The following is a 22,879-nucleotide window of genomic DNA, read 5'->3' as shown; positions in this document are numbered from 1 at the left end:
CCCCTAACCAACAAAAAAACTCATTAGATGACAGTCTGATAACATATTTATGGTATGGGATAGGTTTTGTTAGAAAAAAGTGCATATTTCAGGTAGATGGCATAGGTTACAATTGCACCCACCGTCACAAATGGAATAGAAAAACTACTTAGAGCAACGTGTTTACCTACTTACTAATCATCAAACATTTCGTAAAAATACACAGCATACACGAATCGAAAGACACAGATCCTGTGAATACAGACAATATTTCAGATTTTCTAAGTGTCTTACAGCGAAAACACAATAAATCGTTATATTAGCGTAGCACATAGCACATAGCAGCCCAGCATTGATTCTAGCCAAAGTGAGCGATAAAAGTCAACATCGCCAAAAGATATTAATTTTTTCACTAACCTTCTCAGAATTCTTCCGATGACACTCCTGTAACATCATATTACACATTCCATATAGAGTTTGATCGCAAATGTGTATATTTAGCCACCAAAATCATGGTTAGACAATGTGAAATGTAGACAAGCTGGTAAAGAAAAAGTCCTTGCGCCACTTAGACAGTGATCTACTCTTATACATAAATACTCATAAACGTGACTAAAAAATATAGGGTGGACAGGGATTGATAGACAATTTAATTCTTAACCTGTCTAGGATCAGCGTGGCGCTAGCGGCACACCCCCCCCCCCCCCCCACTGAAAAACCAGTGCCGCGAAATTCAAAAAAAATATATTTTTAAAATATTTAACTTTCACACATTAAAGTCCAATACAGCTAATGAAAGACACAGATCTTGTGAATCCAGTCAACATTTCCGATTTTTAAAATGTTTTACAGGGAAGACACAATATGTAAAGATGTACATCTATTACCTAAAAACACATTAGCATAATCCACCATCTTTTATTTGTCCACCAACACCAGTAGCCATCACCAATTCGGCTAAACTAAGATATTTATAGCCCCTAACCAACAAAAAAACTCATTAGATGACAGTCTGATAACATATTTATGGTATGGGATAGGTTTTGTTAGAAAAAAGTGCATATTTCAGGTAGATGGCATAGTTTACAATTGCACCCACCATCACAAATGGACTAGAATAATTACAATGAGCAACGTGTTTACCTAACTACTAATCATCAAACATTTCGTAAAAATACACAGCATACACGAATCGAAAGACACAGATCCTGTGAATACAGACAATATTTCAGATTTTCTAAGTGTCTTACAGCGAAAACACAATAAATCGTTATATTAGCTTAGCACATAGCAATTAGCAGCCCAGCATTGATTCTAGCCAAAGTGAGCGATAAAAGTCAACATCGCCAAAAGATATTAATTTTTTCACTAACCTTCTCAGAATTCTTCCGATGACACTCCTGTAACATCACATTACAACATGCATATACAGTTTGATCGAAAATGTTTATATTTAGCCACCAAAATCATGGTTAGACAATGTGAAATGTAACTCAGCTGGTCAGAATTTGTCCTTGCGCCACTTAGACAGTGATCTACTCTTATACATAAATACTCATAAACGTGACTAAAAAATATAGGGTGGACAGGGATTGATAGACAATTTAATTCTTAATACAATTGCGTTATTACATTTTTTAATTTATCCTTACTTTTCAATACAGTTTGCGCCAAGCGAAGCTACGTCAAAAAACATGGCGTCCTAAGCCACTAAAATGTTTCGACAGAAACACGATTTATCATAATAAAAATGTCCTACCTTGAGCTGTTCTTCCATCAGTATCTTGGGCAAAGGATCCTTTCTTGGGAGAAATCGTCTTTTGGTGGAAAGCTGTCCTCTTGCCATGTGGAAATGTCAACTACGTTCGGGATGAACTGAAAAGCGTGCCCAACTTTTCACATCGTTGCAAAAATAAATGTCCCAAAATCGCACTAAACGGATATAAATTGCTATAAAACGCTTTAAATTAACTACTTTATGATGTTTGTAACTCCTATAACGAGTGAAAAGATGACCGGAGAAATATAACAGGCTAAACTAACGCTTGGAACAGGAGAGGGTCGGTGTCTTCCACGCGCGTTACGCAGCAAGAAAAGACTTGCTAGCTAAAGGTTTTTTTCATTTGTAGGGCCTGTGAACGAGCAATCGACCCCGTTGGAATCGTCATCACGTAAAGGCATCCAGGGGAAGACGTAAGAAGTGTCCGTATAGTCATAGCAACGACAGTGCCCTTTTAACTGACTTCAGAAAAGTGGCCAACATTTCTCAAATCTGACTCCATGTCAGGGAAATTGCTGTAGAATGGGCTCTGTTCCACTTAGAGACAAAATTTCAACTCCTATAGAAACTATAGACTGTTTTCTATCCAATAATAATAATAATATGCATATTGTACGATCAAGGATTTTGTGGGAAGCCGTTTAAAAAATTAGCCACATTAGCATAAATAGTCTAAACAGCGCCCCCATCCCCAACAGGTTAATACAATTGCGTTATTACATTTTTTAATTTATCCTTACTTTTCAATACAGTTTGCGCCAAGCGAAGCTACGTCAAAAAACATGGCGTCCTAAGCCACTAAAATGTTTCGACAGAAACACGATTTATCATAATAAAAATGTCCTACCTTGAGCTGTTCTTCCATCAGTATCTTGGGCAAAGGATCCTTTCTTGGGAGGAATCGTCTTTTGGTGGAAAGCTGTCCTCTTGCCATGTGAAAATGCCAACTGCGTTCGGGATGAACTGAAAGCGTGCCCACCTATTCACAGCGTTAAAGAAATAAATGTCCCAAAATCGCACTAAACGGATATAAATTGCTATAAAACGCTTTAAATTAACTACCTTATGATGTTTTTAACTCCTATAACGAGTGAAAAGATGACCGGAGAAATATAACAGGCTAAACTAACGCTTGGAACAGGAGCGGGTCGGTGTCCAGCACGCGCGTTACGCACCAAGGAAAGACTTGCTAGCTACAGGGTTTTTTGATTTATAGGGCCTGTGAACGCGCAATCGACCCCATTGGAATCGTCATCACGTAAAGGCATCCAGGGGAAGACGTAAGAAGTGTCCGTATAGTCATAGCAAAATCAGTGCCGTTTTAACTGACTTCAGAACAGTGGCCAACATTTCTGAAATCTGAATCCATGTCAGGGAAATTGCTGTAGAATGGGCTCTGTTCCACTTAGAGACAAAATTTCAACTCCTATAGAAACTATAGACTGTTTTCTATCCAATAATAATAATAATATGCATATTGTACGATCAAGGATTTTGTGGGAAGCCGTTTCAAAAATTAGCCAAATTAGCATAAATAGTCTAAACAGCGCCCCCATCCCCAACAGGTTAAAGTAATGTTTGTGAGTATAACAGAACTGATATGGCAGGCGAAAACCTGAGGAAAATCCATCCAAGAAGTACTATTATTTTGAAAGGTTGTTTTTCCATTGAAAGCCTATCCACCATACAAAGACTTAGGACCCAGTTCACAATCTCTATGGCTTCTTCTACATGTGGCCAGTCTTTTGGCATTGTTTCAGACTTTTACTCTGAAAAATGAGGGAGATACAGCACTTTCAATGAGTGGATAGTGGAAATTTCCAGCCATGAGCCCAGCGCGTGATCGGGAGCGCGCATTTCTTGTTTCTCCTTTTCTATTGATGAAGCTTTTGTCTGGTTAAAATATTATTGATTATTTATGACAAAAACAACCTGAGGATTGATTTTAAACATCGTTTGACATGTTTCTACAAACTTTTATTAAACCCCTTTTCATTCTTGCTAGCTGGAATCTCTGAGGCTGATTTAACAATTCGATGTACATCATTAATATTAATTTGAGGCAAGTCCTGAAGACACCTAGTAGAAAACTGCGACATAGTGGTAGTAACGTTATATCGTCGATAACAACTAGACTGACCGGAAATTGCCACACCGATAGGAAGTGTGTTTAGAACGTTCGATCATGGAATGTGCATAAGGGCTATTATTTGCTTTCTTTTACATTAAATAAAACACAGTGATTTTAAAAGAACACCAAGCTTAAGCAATACATTAACTCTGCATTATGATCAATTTAAACTAATTTTAAGTCTAATTGAAAAAACATATATATTCTTCATCCTCTATAAACTGCTTATACCCCGGCCTGTATGCACAGCACTCCTTTTCATCCTAACATTTGCTTTTACAAAGTGGAAGGAGCACAGCATTTAAAAGTCACTTCCTCTCACCGACCCATGCTCTTAGCCCCCCTTCCCACCCAGACCACCGCCTTCTGTCCCCTTCCTTTCAGAAGAGCCCCATGTCGGCCTGTTTACCCACAGAGTAAACTTATTAAATCAGTGATGTCAGATTACTGGACGAATGGAGGCTGAATCAAAGCTGTTGGTCGGGGCTTAAGGGACTGAGCAGTAAGAACCAGAGTGTTCAGTGTTCAACCTCAGCCATTTGCATCCAGTGAGCAGGGGGAAGTTTGACACTCCCTGGCTGTCTTCCTGGTCCTCTACCTACTCTGAATACTGTTGTATTCATCATCACTCTCATGATAGCTGAAATTGAAAAAATCTATCAAAGTTCTGCTTTATTTGCGAGTGCTGGCTGTCTTTTTCATATTCTCAGCCCATCTTCCTCACACGTCAAGGAGAAGTACCAGGAATGGAGAAAACACATACATCTTTAAAGTCTGGACTTTAAATAAAAATGTCCTTAGCCTTATTTCAGTTATTGGGCTTTAATAATTACCTTGTAATTGGTGTCAATGATTAGATTAGTGGGATTGAAATGAACCCGCCCCCTCCGCTTTTAAAAGGATTAAAGTGATTTAAAAAGCAGCCATGAAAAAGTCTTCATTCTAAACTACATAGAGGAGAGAAGGGTGGCGGATACAAATGCAATCTATAAAAAAGAGAGAAAACGATGAAGAAAAACCGTTGACTTGTTGCGAATGCAAATCAGCCCAATCCCATTTTATGCTAATAAAAAGAACAGCAAAACATTTCAATGTATTCTTGTCTTGTTACAGCCGGGCTAAGAGCTTCTAAATCCCTACCATTTACCAAATTAAACTAATTTAAAGTGCTTCCAAAAGGCACATCTGTAGTCTGACGTTTGTCCCCAGCCTTTGAGAGTGGGCTTCGCAAAATCATTCGACATCCCATTGATCCTTGAATAGTCATGCCTGTCATGGAGCCATATCAACCATTATCATTCTAATTTTACTGCCTTTCTTGGTCCGTAATCTCATTTGCAATGATGCTGGAGCATTTCGCAAGGCGACTGCACTTTCTTCAGAATTTCAACAAGGGCATTAAAGCCCCTCAATTTACATGAATGAAGTGGACATTTAATTAAGGGGGATAGGAAGGAGGAGAAGTAGTGGAGGAGAAATGGAGGAGAAGTGGTGGAGAGCTGGAGGAGGAGAGGTGGAGTAGGAGAAGTGGTGGAGAGATGGAGGATCAGAGGTGGAGGAGGAGAAGTGGTGGAGAGATGGAGGATCAGAGGTGGAGGAGGAGAAGTGGTGGAGAGATGGAGGATCAGAGGTGGAGGAGGAGAAGTGGTGGAGAGATGGAGGATCAGAGGTGGGAGAAGTGGTGGAGAGATGGAGGATCAGAGGTGGAGGAGGAGAGGTGGAGGAGAGATGTAGGAGAAGTGGAGCGATAGATGAGGAGAGCGGGAGGGTTCAGATGGGTTTGGAAATTATCTCCTTTTTGAATTTTCCATATTAAAGTCAATGATCTCCAGCCACTGAATATCTCAACCAGGATTGGGGTGAATTCCATTTCAAATTAAATGAAACCAAATTGGAATTTTAGTATACTTCCTGAATTGACTAGAATTGAAATGGAATTGACCCCGACCATGATCTCAACTCTCCCTATAATTTATTGTTTTTAAATATAACTTCCAGTCCATTGTGCTTTACTGTGACTACTCTATTCAATGTATGCAGTCACTTTCAGACAGGGATTCAGGGCTGCTTGCAAATCAACAGGGGCTTTGACCCCTTTGGACTTCCCCTGCCTCCACCTCCCTCTTCTGTTTGTTTGTCAAACTTTCCCCCCCTTTCCCTCTTCTCTCTTCTGGTAGGTTTGGGGGGAATAAGGGAGGACAGCTAGTACAATTGTCCTGGTCAGCTGAGAATGGGGGAGACCAGATTCAGTTTGAGTGTTATGGAGTCAGAGAAAAGGCTCTGATTTGTGACTGAGTTGTGGACGGGAGAAAAGGCTCTGATTTGTGACTGAGTTGTGGACGGGAGAAAAGGCTCTGATTTGTGACTGAGTTGTGGACGGGAGAAAAGGCTCTGATTTGTGACTGAGTTGTGGACGGGAGAAAAGGCTCTGATTTGTGACTGAGTGGTGGAGGGGAGAAAAGGCTCTGATTTGTGACTGAGTGGTGGAGGGGAGAAAAGGCTCTGATTTGTGACTGAGTGGTGGAGGGGAGAAAAGGCTCTGATTTGTGACTGAGTGGTGGACGGGAGAAAAGGCTCTGATTTGTGACTGAGTGGTGGAGCGGAGAAAAGGCTCTGATTTGTGACTGAGTGGTGGAGCGGAGAAAAGGCTCTGATTTGTGACTGAGTGGTGGAGCGGAGAAAAGGCTCTGATTTGTGACTGAGTGGTGGACGGGAGAAAAGGCTCTGATTTGTGACTGAGTGGTGGACGGGAGAAAAGGCTCTGATTTGTGACTGAGTGGTGGAGCGGAGAAAAGGCTCTGATTTGTGACTGAGTGGTGGAGGGGAGAAAAGGCTCTGATTTGTGACTGAGTGGTGGAGCGGAGAAAAGGCTCTGATTTGTGACTGAGTGGTGGACGGGAGAAAAGGCTCTGATTTGTGACTGAGTGGTGGAGGGGAGAAAAGGCTCTGATTTGTGACTGAGTGGTGGACGGGAGAAAAGGCTCTGATTTGTGACTGAGTTGTGGACGGGAGAAAAGGCTCTGATTTGTGACTGAGTTGTGGACGGGAGAAAAGGCTCTGATTTGTGACTGAGTTGTGGACGGGAGAAAAGGCTCTGATTTGTGACTGAGTGGTGGAGGGGAGAAAAGGCTCTGATTTGTGACTGAGTGGTGGAGGGGAGAAAAGGCTCTGATTTGTGACTGAGTGGTGGAGGGGAGAAAAGGCTCTGATTTGTGACTGAGTGGTGGACGGGAGAAAAGGCTCTGATTTGTGACTGAGTGGTGGAGCGGAGAAAAGGCTCTGATTTGTGACTGAGTGGTGGACGGGAGAAAAGGCTCTGATTTGTGACTGAGTGGTGGAGCGGAGAAAAGGCTCTGATTTGTGACTGAGTGGTGGTCTCTGGGCTGGAACAGTAGGCGGGGCGTGGAGCAGGCGGGGCACAATATCCCCGCTCCACTTGCAACGTGAAAAGGGAAAAGTTATAAATTCATCTATTTGCTCTCTGCTGACCCCAGCTTTCAGGCTGATCCATGCAGGGAATGGAGGCTCAGACACAATGCATCATCCTGTCACAATATTGAGAAAAATTGAAAAGAGGAAGAAAGACCTCCAGATGCTTTATTGTCTTTGCCATTTCCACACAATTAGCTGGGAAGAAAAGCCCCTGCTCTGGTTTAATCGCGGAGAATGAACTTGAGGATTGCCATTCTGCCTGACGACACCAGAAACAGCAACCCCTATTCAGCGCCTCTTCCTCCTCCTCCACTTCTCTCTTATGTACCTCCTCCTCTCCCTTTTTCTCTCTCCCCCTGTGAGTATCCTGGGGTCTCTCGGCCCAAAACGTGTTGGCACAAAGTTGAACTGTGCGTGACAGATAGCCGTGAACTTGGTTAACACGCACGCACGCACAAACACAGCAGGCAACTGCTGCGTTAAGATAGCTGACCTGCCCCATGCTGACTGTTGGTGTAGTTTAACACAGATTAGGTGAATCAGTCTGTTGACACCTCCCAACATTAACTTGGGCAGGCTGATTTAATGGGGCTATTCACACTGATGAGTAGGCTCTGTCATTAGTTAAGGCTCCATATCCAGCAACAATCAAAGGGACATTAGTGTGTTGATAATGTACAATTTGCGTCAGACAGTTGTGCTCAGTTGATGAACTTAATAGTTACAAATTATAAAGAAATTATTAATAGATAAAAAATGCATTAACTTAATTGACTTAAAATACTTAATCACTTTGGCCTGCTTACAGTTCATCTTGTGTTGTAACATAATATCTTATTATCTTATCATCTAGAAACCACAGCATAACAACATTTCAGTGAATCCAAAATAAATACGACAATAAATATTTAATACATTTACAGCAAATTCTCAATATACAGCAAAATATAAGAGAATATCTGCTGAACATTTGTAAAGCTCTTGCTTAGAGTTGCAACATTTTGGGAACTTTCAATATATTCCCTGGTTTTCCAAAAATCCTGGTTGGAGGATTCTGGATTTCCTGCTTATTCCCTCCTGATTTCGGGAACCTTCCAACCGGGATTTGGGGAAAAGTAGGGAATTTATTGAAAGGTCACAGAATTTTGCAAGCCTAAGCAAGACCTAGTCTTTCTTCGAGTGGCCAGTATTTTAAGATCCTAATGTCTTGAAGCTTAAGATAAAATGGCAGCTCTCTTCTTCTGAATTGGATCCCCATGCAAGGTGTTGACGTGGGGATGACAACCTACTGGAAGGGTTGCCATATCCTCATAATCTCATACCACAGCTCTCCCTCCGACAATAGTAGAAGGAAGAGCCAGGAAATGGGGGACAGAAAAGCCACTTTAAGGTGTGTGTGCATGAATCCAAAAGATCAATTAAATCTATTGCAGATGGTCTGTGCCTTGGCACTCCATACACAAGCACCCTACCCTAAACTTCCCCCTCAGTGAGCCAGTGAAAGGGAGCGTGGGATGAATGGGACACTTTATGACAGCGTTCCATGAGCGGTCAAATGGCAGCGCCAGGCCTATTCTCTCCCCTTCAGACCCATTATTACCCAGGCTTTAGGGGGACTTGTTAAAGTGTTCTCTCCACAGGGGGAGGTGGGGGGCTGCTTAACAAAACTCTGTCTCAAATTAAAGCCCCCGCAGACAGACCGAACCCAAAGAACTGTGGGTGGGCTAGATAGCTACCCGCCTGGCCTGAACCCCGTTGTAACGAGACATTCCCACCATATTTTGGCCGACCCTGGCCTGGCCTAACCACCTCTATGGGCCTGACAGCTTCATGGGTGAAGATGCTAACTATTGTATTCACAAATGCTATAACTTCATGCCAATTCTCTATCATGAAACTTACTGTCTCTCCAATAATACATTGAGGTTTGAATGCTGCTGGAAGGAATATGATGTTTCAAGTTTCATTAGTCATATGTACAGGATAGACATTGTATAATGTACACCGTCCAATGAAATGTTTACTTGCAGGTTCAGTCTCGACAATGCAACAAACAGTTTGCCATCAACATATTAGATGTTTAGGACAATATTGTAGCTTTTATGACGGATAGTTGCAGTGTGTTTAGAAACAGATGGCTTACCACAGAGGTGAATATAGCAGGAAATCAGCCACAAAATGAGAGGCAGCGGGTGAGCAAACACCAGGCAGACTTTGATCAGAAAGACAGAGGGAGGAGGAGGACAGTGGGAGGACAGAGGGGTGACAGAGGGGGGAGGAGGACAGAGGTAGGACAGAGGGGGAACAGAGGGGGGACAGAGGGAGGAAGAGGACAGGGGGAGGACAGAGGGGGAACAGAGGGGGGACAGAGGGGGGAGGAGGACAGAGGGAGGACAGAGGGGGAACAGAGGGGGGACAGAGGGAGGAAGAGGACAGAAGGAGGACAGAGGGGGAACAGAGGGGGGACAGAGGGAGGAGGAGGACAGAGGGAGGACAGAGGGGGAACAGAGGGGGGACAGAGGGAGGAGGAGGACAGAGGGAGGACAGAGGGGGGACAGAGGGAGGGAGAGGACAGAGGGAGGACAGAGAGGGAGAAAGGGAGGACAGAGGGAGGACAGAGAGGGAGAAAGGGAGGACAGAGGGAGGACAGAGGGGGGAGGAGGACAGAGGTAGGACAGGGGGGGAACAGAGGGGGGACAGAGGGAGGAAGAGGACAGAGGGAGGACAGAGGGGGAACAGAGGGGGGACAGAGGGGGGAGGAGGACAGAGGTAGGACAGAGGGGGAACAGAGGGGGGACAGAGGGAGGAAGAGGACAGTGGGAGGACAGAGGGGTGACAGAGGGGGGAGGAGGACAGAGGGAGGACAGAGGGGGGACAGAGGGGGGAGGAGGACAGAGGGAGGACAGAGGGGGAACAGAGGGGGGACAGAGGGGGGAGGAGGACAGAGGGAGGACAGAGGGGGGACAGAGGGGGGACAGAGGAAGGAAGAGGACAGAGGGAGGACCGAGGGGGAACAGAGGGGGGACAGAGGGAGGAGGAGGACAGAGGGAGGACATAGGGGGAACAGAGGGGGGACAGAGGGAGGAGGAGGACAGCGGGAGGACAGAGGGGGGACAGAGGGAGGGAGAGGACAGAGGGAGGACAGAGGGAGAAAGGGAGGACAGAGGGAGGACAGAGAGGGAGAAAGGGAGGACAGAGGGAGGACAGAGGGGGGAGGAGGACAGAGGTAAGACAGAGGGAGGACAGAGGGGGAACAGAGAGGTGACAGAGGGAGGAAGAGGACAGAGGGAGGACAGAGGGGGAACAGAGGGGGGACAGAGGGAGGAGGAGGACAGAGGGAGGACAGAGGGGGAACAGAGGGGGGAGGAGGACAGAGGGAGGACAGAGGGGGGACATAGGAAGGACAGAGGGGGAACATAGGGAGGATAGAGGGGGAACATAGGGGGGACAGAGGGAGGACAGAGGGGGGGCAGAGGGAGGAGGAGGACAGAGGGAGGACAGAGGGGGAACAGAGGGAGGACAGAGGGGGAACATAGGGAGGATAGAGGGGGAACATAGGGAGGATAGAGGGGGAACATAGGGGGGACAGAGGGAGGACAGAGGGGGCCAGAGGGAGGAGGAGGACAGAGGGAGGACAGAGGGGGAACATAGGAAGGACAGAGGGGGGACATAATGAGGACAGAGTGGGGACATAGGGGGGACAGAGAGAGGACAGAGGGAGGTTTTAGGTTTTATATATTTGCACAAAAGAAAAGAAGTGAAAGACAATACAAACAGTTCAGATAAATAACTGGTAAAAACAGTGTGCCAGTGAGGTTGGAAGCCCAAAAGGGCTGATATGAAAACCACACCACAAATAGGGAAGACAGAGGCAGGACAATAAAGACATGAAAGGAGACTAACCTGATCAGGACAAGGAAGAGCAGATACCAGGGATGAGTGAGAGACAGAGAAGAGGAACAGATTGACAAGATGTAAGAAGCTAGAGGAGACAAGACAGACAGAAAGACAGGTAGACAGACAGGCAGACAGACAGGCAGACAACCAGACAGGCAGGAAGACAGGCAGACAGGTAGACAGACAGACTCTGGGAGGTCTGGATGGGGAGAAGGGGCAGGTGAGATATGGTGGCTGAGTCAAAAGGTGGAGTAAAGAGTCAAGCAGGGGGCTGTTTGGGGGTGGAGTTGGGTATGGAGGGTGCAGGGGGTGCAGGGGGTTGGCCTATGTAGGGGGTTGGGTGGTGGTGGTGGGGTGGGGTGTGTAAAGCCAATGAATAAATCAGGGCCTGGTAAAAGGAGCAGAGTAATAGGGTGGTGGGAGGAGATCAGATTGAATATTCTAAAGTGTTTTTCTTTCTGTAGTGAAAGCAGGACTGGTCCTTTGCAGCTGTAACACTTAGCAGACAATGACCACTCAACAGATGGGGAGTCTTCAGTAAAAGAAAGTCAGTGTAGCTTAGTTAAGGAGAACACCGCCCCCAAATCCTCTCCAGCCAATCCCACAGACACACGTGTTGTGTTGTGTGGTGTCTGCTTTGGCAGGTGTCCTCTGACAGGGAACATCACTCAGCTCAGGCTCATGCCTTTCTTCCAGAAGCTATAACACTTTGTCTGCTGATTTCACAGGGGTGGGCCTTAATGTTTTCAGAGGCTACTATTGGTAAAGGCATTGAGGTCCAGGAGCTCTATGTCCCATGCTAATCCTTATCCTATCTTCTGAAGACAGGAAATGATGAAATGACATAGCCACAGCTTTCTCATAATGAAATTCTCATTTAGAACACATATAACTGTTTTCTACTGTGTGTGGCTGGAAGAGTTTCCACAGACACATGCTTTTTTCATTTGTCTGTTTTGGAAATGCATGTAAAGTGCCAAAATTGTCCTTGAAATGAGCTTGGATCTGATTTTGAGCATAAAGATTTAGGGAAGCCTAAATTATAGCAATTTAAACAACACCTTTACAGTCCTTAAAGCTCAGCCCCTAATCCTTACCTTGTCATAGAGTATGTGAACAGAATGTGAATATATGAGTCTGGATCATTGTACAGAACCAGAATCAAACATTAATGTATGACATCTTGATGGTACACGACCCAATCTGTAATTTCACAACCATAATGGATTGCTGGGAAAAAAGGTCTGTGAGCTATAGTTTGTTCTTCTGTCTCGTGCACGGTCACGCACTTACGCAACAGATGAATTGACCCAATCTGACATCCAAGCATTCAGGGGTAATATTCAAGAAAATATCTATGTCTAAACACCTACTTACAAGTAATTTGGATGACACACAACCAGATAAAGACCCTCTCTCTCTTGCTGATGAATATTGTATTTTCATATTTGAGTACAGGAATCTGATCCTCATTTCTCAGTTTATTCCCATTTGTCCCTAACAGTGGTAGTCTTTCAAACTGTGAAGATGAGAAAGGCATTAAGTGGACAGGTTTGAACGAAACCTGCACTCAAGAAAAAAGACATGTGAAGTGTTTTTGCATGATTTTATTTCTATTAAAACATACAACAAACCAATATGTACAGCACCAGTCAAAAGTTTGGCCACACCTACTCACTCAATAGTTTTTCTTTATTTTTACTTTTTTCTACATTGTAGAATAATAGTGAAGACATCAAAACTATGAAATAACTCATATGGAGTCATGTAGTCACCAAAAAAGTGTTAAATAAATCCAAATCTATTTTATATTTGAGATTCTTCAAAGTAGCCACCCTTTGCCTTGATGAAACTTTGCACACTCTTAGCATTCTCCCAACTTGCTTCATGAGGTAGTTACCTGGAATGCATTTCAGTTAAGAGGTTGTTAAAAGTGAATTTGTGGAATTTTGTTCGTTCTTAATGCGTTTGAGCCAATCAGTTATGTTGTGACAAGGTAGGGTTGGTATACAGAAGATAGCCCTATTTGGTAAAAGACCAAGTGCATTTTATGGCAATAACAGCTCAAATAAGCAAAGAGAAACGACAGTCCATCATTACTTCAAGACATGAAAGGTCAGTCAATCTGAAAAATTTTAAGAACTCTTAAAGTTTCTTCAAGTGCCGTCGCGAAAACCATCAAGTGCTATGATGAAACTGGCTCTCATGAGGACCGCCACAGGAAAGGAAGACCCAGAGTTACTCTGCTGCAGAGGAAAAGTTCATAAGTGTTAACTGCACCTCAGATTGAAGCCCAAATAAATGCTTCACAGAGTTCAAGTAACAGACATATCTCAACATCAACTGTTCAGAGGAGACTGCGTGAATCAGGCCTTCATGGTCGAATTTCTGCAAAGAAACCACTACTTGAGGACACCAATAAGAAGAAGAGACTTGTTTGGGCCAAGAAAGAGGAGCAATGGCCATTAGACCGGTGGAAATTTGTCCTTTGGTCTGGTGAGTCCAAATTTGAGATTTTTGGTTCCAACCGCTGTGTCTTTGTGAGACGCAGAGTAGGTGAACGGATGATCTCCGCATGTGTGATTTCCACGTGAAGCATGGAGGAGGAGGTGTGATGGTGTGGGGGTGCTTTGCTGGTGACACTGTCAGCGATTTATTTAGAATTCAAGGCACACTTAACCAGCATGGCTACCACAGCTTTCTGCAGCGATACGCAATCAAATTTGGATTGCGCTTAGTGGGACTATAATTTGTTTTTCACAGAACAATGACCCAACCCACCTCCAGGCTGTGCAAGGGCTATTTGACCAATAAGGAGAGGGATAGAGTGCTGCATCAGATGACCTGGCCTCCACAATCAATTGACCTCAACCCAATTGAGATGGTTTGGGATGAGTTGGACCGAAGAGTGAAGGAAAAGGAAAGGAAAAGCAGCCAGCAAGTGCTCAACATATGTGGGAACTCCTTCTGTTGGAAAAGCATTCCTCATGAAACTGGTTGAGAGAATGCCAAGAGTGTGCAAAGCTGTCATCAAGGCAATGCATAGCTACTTTGAAGAATCTCAAATATAAAATATATTTGGAGTTTTTGACACTTCTTTGCTTACTACATGACTCCATATGTGTTATTTCATAGTTTTAGAAAATAGTAAAAATAAAGAAAAACCCTTGAATGAGTAGGTGTATTCAAACCTTGACTGGTACTGTATATCACATATATTTAATTTTATTTTTTTAACCTTTATTTAACTAGGCAAGTCAGTTAAAATTTCTTCGGGATTGGTGTTCCATCCATGGGATGGTTGAGCTAATGTAGGCTAATGCGATTAGCATGAGGTTGTAAGTAACAAGAACATTTCCCAGGACATAGACATATCTGATATTGGCAGAAAGCTTATATTGTTGTTTCTCTAACTGCACTGTGCAATTTACAGTAGCTATTACAGTGAAATAATACCATGCTATTGTTTGAGGAGAGTGCACAATTTTGAACATGAAAAGTTATTAATAAACAATTTAGGCACATTTGAGCAGTCTTGATACAACATTTTGAACAGAAATGCAACGGTTTATTGGATCAATCTAAAACTTTGCACATAAACGGCTGCCATCTAGTGGCCAAAGCCGACACTGGGCTGGAATAATACATTTTGGTCTTTCTTTTGCATTTCAAAGATGATGGTATAAAAAAATACAAAAGAACGTTTTTTTTTTTCTTTGCATTATCTTTTACTAGATCTATTGTGTTATATTCTCCTACATTCCTTTCATATATCCACAAACGTGAAAGTGTTTCCCTTCAAATGGTACCAAGAAAATGCACATCCTTGCTTCAGGTCCTGAGCTACAGGCAGTTAGATTTGGGTATGTAATTTTAGACGAAATTGAAAAAAGGGGTGGACCCTTAAGAGGTTTTAAGAACCACTTCTTATTTACAATGACAGCCTACCGGGGAACAGTGGGTTAACTGCCTTGTACAGGGGCAGAACGACAGAATTGAACCATGTCAGCTCGGGGATTCGATCCAGCATCCTTTCGGTTACTGGCCCCATGCTCTAACCACTAAGCTACCTGCCGCCCCAATATCCTTATCCATGTCTCTTATACAGTATATCACACAAGACACAAAGCAAACAAAGCTATATTACCAGCCTTTTGTTATCTGATTAGCTTATCATGGAATGACTTCTACCCCATGTTCTCATGCTGTCTGACTGTTGGCAGATCTGCATCTGTGAGTCTGGGGATGTTGAGGACATCTAAGTTAATCACTCTCTCTCTTTCTCTGCTTTTGTCAGATGGCTCACTCGTTCCCCCTCTAATATTGCTCACACCCATAGTGATGTTTCCCCTCATTGGGATAAGGGAAGGTTGAAGGTTGAAATTAAAGTGTGGTTGTCATCAGAAGGAAGGACAAACCTTCCAGAGTTTTCCCCCGTTCCTCAGTTGGTGACTGTCTTTGAACTTAATATGAATGAATATTTTTTTTTATTGAATTAGCCAGGATGCATGGACATTGCAGGCTTGATTCGTAGATTTGTAGAATCCCATTAAAAGTAGCATTGTTAGGGCGGAGCCTCACTAATGACATGCAAAAGTCTTGCTGTGACCATAGGTCTGTTTATCATGTGGCTGATTCATGGAACTTTGATTGCAGTGTATAATTGGATTAAATAAATGGCTTACGCCCGTGCCAGACTATGGACAGTTGCACAGCCGCCTCCTGCTTTGCATACATCAGATCACATTGTGATCACACTGACAACAACCTCTCCCTCAACGTGATCAAGACAAAGGAGATGATTGTGAACTACAGGAAAAGGAGGACCGAGCATGCCCCCATTCTTATCGGCGGGGCTGTAGTGGAGTAGGTTGAGAGCTTCAAGTTCCTTGGTGTACACATCACCAGCAAACTAACATGGTCCAAACACACCAAGACAGTCGTGAAGAGGGCACGACAAAACCTATTCGCCCTCAGGAGACTGAAAAGATTTGGCATGGGTCCTCAGATCCTCAAGAGGTTCTACAGCTGCACCATCGAGAGCATCCTGACTGGTTGCATCACTGCCTGGTATGGCAACTGCTTGGCCTCCGACCGCAAGGCACTACAGAGGGTAGTGCGAACGGCCCAGTACATCACTGGGGCCAAGCTTCCTGCCATCCAGGACCTACATACCAGGCGGTGTCAGAGGAAGGCCCTAAAAATTGTCAAAGACTCCAGCCACCGTAGTTATAGACTGTTCTCTCTGATACAACACAGCAAGCAGTATCGGAGTGCCAAGTCTAGGTCCAAGAGGCTTCTAAACAGCTTCTACCACCAAGCCATAGGACTCCTGAATATCTAGTCAAATGGCTACCCAGACTACTCTCTGTTGTCATCTATGCATAGTCACTTTAATTAACTCTACCTTCATGTACATACTACCTCAGCTAACAGGTGCCCCCGCACATTGATTCTGTACCGGCTCGCCCCTGTATATATATATATATTTTTACTGCTGCTCTTTAATTACTTGTTACTTTTATCTCTTATTCTTATCCATATGTTTTTTAAAATGCACTGTTTGTTAGGGGCTCGTAAGTGAGCATTTCACTGTAAGGTCTACACCTGTTGTATTCGGCGCATGTGACTAATACAATTTGATTTGATTTGATTGTACCTCTTGTAAGTATTGTACCTCTTGTAAGTCATGTGCCTCTTATATTGTACCTATTGTAAGTATTGTGCTTCTTATATTTCACCTCTTGTAAGTATTGTGCCTCTTATATTGTACTTCTTGAAAGTATTGTCACTCTTGTAAGTATTGTACATCTTGTAAGTATTGTATCTTTTGTTGGTATTGTTCCTCTTGTAATTTTCATTCTGCAACGGCAGCTTTTTTTTGAACTTTAAAAAAATATAAAATGGTGTAAACTGGTATAAAAATCACAGCATAGAGAGATAAGATACAGCTATATGCCCAGTGTAGTCATGTAATTCAGTGGGGTTGATGACAATGATTATGATCGGTCCAATGGTTTTAGATACCCTTGCTCTAAGCTTTGTTGTTGTGCCCTCAAACCACTGATCTGCCTCTCTTCAGGGTCTTGGGACACTTCAAATGAGATGATTATGATCAGACTTACTGAATTAATGACACATTACATACAGGCACATGTGGAGAGTAAGCTGCACCACAACACTGGGCTTTTACTTGAAGAGGAGTACCTCCCATGGGTTAAGGGTCAACCCAAAATCACAGATGGGTCATCAGCAATCCCCTGGTCCCCATTCAGAGACCAGAGACCTCATCCCCACACTCCACCCTCCAATTTATGAACGATACATTTATTACCCATCATCCCTGTGCACTTGATTAAAGATCAGGCGTCCATGACTGTCACCCCTGCTCACCGTGATCCCCCCCCCCCCCCCGGTGTATCCCTGCGTGGTGATGTGTGGACCATGTGACGGGGGTTATTAATGGCCGTAGTCTCTCCGCCAATTGACACGTTGCTCCAGCTGTCACTCTGCTGGTGCGGCCGTATGAGTCTCGGGCTGGGGTAGTAACACTGGCGGGCTGACCCATCCGTCACTGTCAGCGCCAGCCTGGTGATGAATGGTTCAGGGATCTGCACTGTGGACGGAGGGGAGAGGTGTGTATGGGGGGAGTGTATAGGGGGTGTATGCTCGGGACGCACGTGTATGGGTGTTTCGGTGTGTGTTTTGCTGTGTTTGTGTGTATGTGTGGGTGGGTGGTGGATGTGTGTGTGTGTGTGTGTGTGTGTGTGTATTTGTCTGTGCGTACATGTCTTTGTGTGTGTGAGTGTGGGTTTGTGTGTGTATGTTGATGTGTGTGTCTGGCGTGTGTTTCAGTGTATGTGTGTATATACAGTACCATTCAAAAGTTTGGACACACCGACTCATTCAAGGGTTTTTCTTCATTTTTACTATTTTCTACATTGTAGAATAATAGTGAAGACATCATAACTATGAAATAACACATATAGAATCATGTAGTAACCAAAAAAGGTTTAATGCGTTTGAGCCAATCAGTTGTGATGTGACAAGGTAGGGTTGGTATACAGAAGATAGCACTATTTGGTAAAAGACCAAGTCCATATTATGGCATTAACAGCTCAAATAAGCAAAGAGAAATGACAGTCCATCATTACTTCAAGACATAAAGGTCAGCCAATTGGGAAATTTCAAGAACTCTTAAAGTTTCTTCAAGTGCCGTTGCAAAAACCATCAAGAGCTATGATGAAACTGTCTCTCATGAGGACCGCCACAGGAAAGGAAGACCCAGAGTTACCTCTGCTGCAGAGGAAAAGTTCATTAGTGTTATCTGCACCTCAGATTGAAGTCCAAATAAATGCTTCACAGAGTTCAAGTAAAAGACATATCTCAACATCAACTGTTCAGAGGAGACTGCGTGAATCAGGCCTTCATGGTCGAATTGCTGCAAAGAAACCACTACCTGCTTGGGCCAAGACAGACGAGCAATGGACATTAGACCAGTGGAAATCTGTCCTTTGGTCTGATGAGTCCGGGCCGATCCTTACGCGTTTTAAGAAGGAATGAAATTCCCCAAATTATCTTTTAACAAGGCACACCAGTTAATTGAAATGCCTTCCAGGTGACTGCCTTTTGAAGCTAGTTGAGAGAATGCCAAGAATGTGCAAAGTTGTCATCAAGGCAAAGGGTGGCTACTTTGAAGAATATCAAATATAAAATAGATTTGGATTTGTTTTACACTTTATCGGTTTCTACAGGATTCCATATGTGTTATTTCATAGTTTTGATGTCTTCACTATTATTCTACAATGTAGAAAATAGTAAAAATAAAGAAAAACCATGGAATGAGTAGGTGTGTCCAAGTGTTCGACTGGCACTGTAGGTGGGGGGACCAAGTAATAAATTGGTTTGGAATCCGCTGTGTGAACATGGTAGAAAAGTACATTATGGGTAGACACTACCTGACACTCCCATGACCTTTCTGCCATACGTATGCCAAATACTGTGTGCCCAACCTCTGTCCACCAACAGCTGTGTTGTCCACACAATTCACACGCTATAGTAACTTTCTGTTTTCTTAGAAAAAGCAAATTTTTTATTTACCTGAAATATTTACACTTACTTACCAAAGTCCTCACTTGTGTCTCTGTTGGCAACTACCTGACTGCTCACTTCCTAAACCCCTCATTCTCATCTATCTTCATATCCAGTCCCCTGTTCCAGATCTGTCTCTCCGATCAGTCTCTCTCAGTAGCAGTGGCATGCTAGCCCTCCCTCCCTCCCTCCCTCCCTCCCTCCCTCCCTCCCTCCCTCCCTCCCTCCCTCCCTCCCTCCCTCCCTCCCTTCCCTCCCTCCCTCCCTCCCTCCCTCCCTCCCTTCACTCACAAACACAAACACAAAGCACCCCCTACTAATGTAATTGTGTCACTAATTATGCATTTAATTCAGTTACAAGGAGCTAACAGCTCCCTCAGTGACAGCTTTCACTGCTAAAAGGCAATTCATCCCTGAGTTTGAGAAATCTAATTAGAAGGAAATGCTTAGCGGAGAAATCCTTTCTGAGGATAATCCTGTTTGCTAGCATTAACATCCCAGCTGTGGCTGCTGTTTGCCCATTATGAGTGTGTGTGTGCGTGTGTGTGCATTTGAGTGTGTGTGTGTGTGTGTGTGTGTGTTTGCATTTGAGGTTGTGTATGTGTACGTGCGCATGTGTGTACTGATTTTCCTTGTTTTTTTTTCTGAGCAGCACATGAATACCTTTGGGATCCTCATCTGTTCACCTTCAGGTCTGAACTCAGTGATATCATGATATTATTATCTATGAGGTCTGAACTCAGTGAAATCATGATATTATTATCTATGAGGTCTGAACTCAGTGATATCATGATACTATTATTTATGAGGTCTGAACTCGGTGATGTCATGATACTATTATCTATGAGGTCTGAACTCAGTGATATCATGATACTATTATCTATGAGGTCTGAACTCAGTGATATCATGATACTATTATCTATGAGGTCTGAACTCAGTGATATCATGATATTATTATCTATGAGGTCTGAACTCAATGATATCATGATGTATAGGCTTTACCTATACATAGCAAAGACTTATAGATGACCTGGTTTGGCGACAAACATGAAGCGAGGGCCAGCCAACGAGAGCATACAGGTCGCAGTGGTGGGTAGTATATAGGGCTTTGGTGACAAAACGGATGGCACTGTGATAGGCTACATCCAATTTGCTGAGTAGAGGGTTGGAGGTTATTTTGTTAATGACATCGGCCGAAGTCAAGGATCGGTAGGATAGTCAGTTTTACGAGGGTATGTTTGGCAGCATGAGTGAAGGATACTCTATTGCGAAATAGGAAGCTGATTCTAGATTTAATTTTGGATTGGAGATGCTTAATGTGAGTCTGGAAGGAGAGTTTACAGTCTAACCAGACACCTAGATATTTGTAGTTGTCCACATATTCTAAGTCAGAACCGTCCAGAGTAGTAATGCTAGACGGGCGGGTAGGTGCGGGCAGCAATCGGTTGAAGAGCATGCATTTAGTTTTACTTGCATTTTAGAGTAGTTGGAGGCCACGGAAGGAGAGTTGTATGGCATTGAAGCTCGTCTGGAGGTTTGATAACACAGTGTCCAAAGAAGGGCCAGAAGTATACAGAATGGTGTTGTCTGCATAGAGGTGTATCAGAGAATCACCAGCAGCAAGAGCGACATCATTGACGTATACAGAGAAAAGATTCGGCCCGAGTATTGAACCCTGTGGCACCCCCATAGAGACTGCCGGAGGTCCAGACAACAGGCCTTTCGATTTGACACACTGAACTCTGTCTGACAAGTAGTTGGTGAACCAGACGAGGCAGTCATTTGAGAAACCAAGGCTGTTGAGTCTGCCGATAAGAATGCAGTGATTGACAGAGTCGAAAGCCGTGGCCAGGTCGATGAAGATGGCTGCACAGTATTGTCTCTTATCGATGACGGTTATGATATTGTATGATATTGTCATCTATGAGGTCTGAACTCAGTGATATTGTGATTTTATTATCTATGAGATCTAAACTCAGTGATATCATGATATTATTATCTATGAGGTCTGAACTCAGTGATGTGATGATATTGTTGTCTATGAGGTTTGAACTCAGTAATATCATTATATTATTATCTATGAGGTCTGAACTCAGTGATATCATGATATTGTTATCTATGAGGTTTGAACTCAGAACCCCCCAGCTGAGACTATCCACCCTATCCTCTCCATCTCTATCAATGTGGAATGTGGAGAACCTACTACATAATTTAATTTACTATGTGAATGACTACATTGCTCATGGCCTGGCCATTGTCTCGCTGATGGATTTAATTAAGTTGGGATTAATCATGGCTGGTGATATTTAATGTTTGGGAAGAGAGAGCAGGAGAAGGGCCCGTAGATGTGAAGAAATCCACTGCAGCATCATCTACCATCTAGGCAGTCAAAGGTTACCGTTAGATTAATACACATTGTGGACAGCGGTTGGGAAATACATTTCACCCCTGTTCTGGCTGTTAGCTTTTCTTTTGCTCTCTTAATTCTTTCCACATCATGGACTGCTGGTCCCATTCCCCTCCTGTATGTTACTGTGTGTTGATGACTAATTTTAGGTTGTGAAGAGAGAGATAAGAGATCAGAGGAAATGGGATGAAGCCCTTTCATAAAATACCCCCCCCCCCCCCCCCCCCCCTTGATGAGTCCACATGGCACGTGCTGCTCACTCACCCACTGGAGCTAACCCACTGATCTTATCAGGTCACAGTCAGATTGATCAGCTTCAAGCCTGGCTGGGCCCTCCATGGCTCTATAGACACGTTCCGGTACGAGCACAAAGAAAGTGGAGGTGGATTCCAGCTTGCTCCTCCTGGGGATTCCCCCGACTTGTGACACATATGTTCAAAACACTACCGATCCTCTTCTGGGAAGCCATCCTTGGTGTGGCAATGCTTCTGATTGTTATCTGGTAGAAAAAGCTTTGAATATGATTATCTGACCCAGGGCATGCTGTCATTAACATTGTAATAGGGCATCTGTCGGTGTTGTGACCTGCTGCTCAGGGTTTAAAGGCAGGGCTGTGTGTCTCTCCCGGCGCCTGGATCAGTTCAACCTGAGCCTCAGGTCGCGGCCCCACTCCCCACACCACACGTTACATACCACACGCCATACACGTGCAGAACTCATTAGCTCCCCATTTGGAACCCCCAAAACTGTCACCTAGAGCTTGTTACTCCAAACGTACAGAGGTACAACCTGGCACAACCTGGTATAACTCAACACCGCGGCTTTATACAAGGCTGTACACCATAGGGTATTGACCTTTTTTTATACCGTCCTCTCAACCAAATTAGTCAGCCATGTAAATCAGATGAGTCCAATTCTGGTGACAACAAAACACCTGTCAGAGTCACAAATTCATTACCAGCCCTTTAATTGAAAGAGGTGGGTCATAAAAGCATCTTTTAATCAGCATAATAATTCACATTAGGGAAGTCATGAATATGGTGAGGGATAATAATTTAACAGTGGCAGTAAGGATTATAATGAGGTCTAGCGTACACAAACCAGACTCTCACTCTCGCTAGTCTCTACCTCCTGAGAACCAATGACTACATTATGTGTTGAA

This window comes from Salvelinus fontinalis, chromosome 2 (genome assembly GCF_029448725.1).
Source record: "Salvelinus fontinalis isolate EN_2023a chromosome 2, ASM2944872v1, whole genome shotgun sequence".
Taxonomy (NCBI): domain Eukaryota; kingdom Metazoa; phylum Chordata; class Actinopteri; order Salmoniformes; family Salmonidae; genus Salvelinus; species Salvelinus fontinalis.
Note: the sequence above shows the minus strand (reverse complement) of the source record.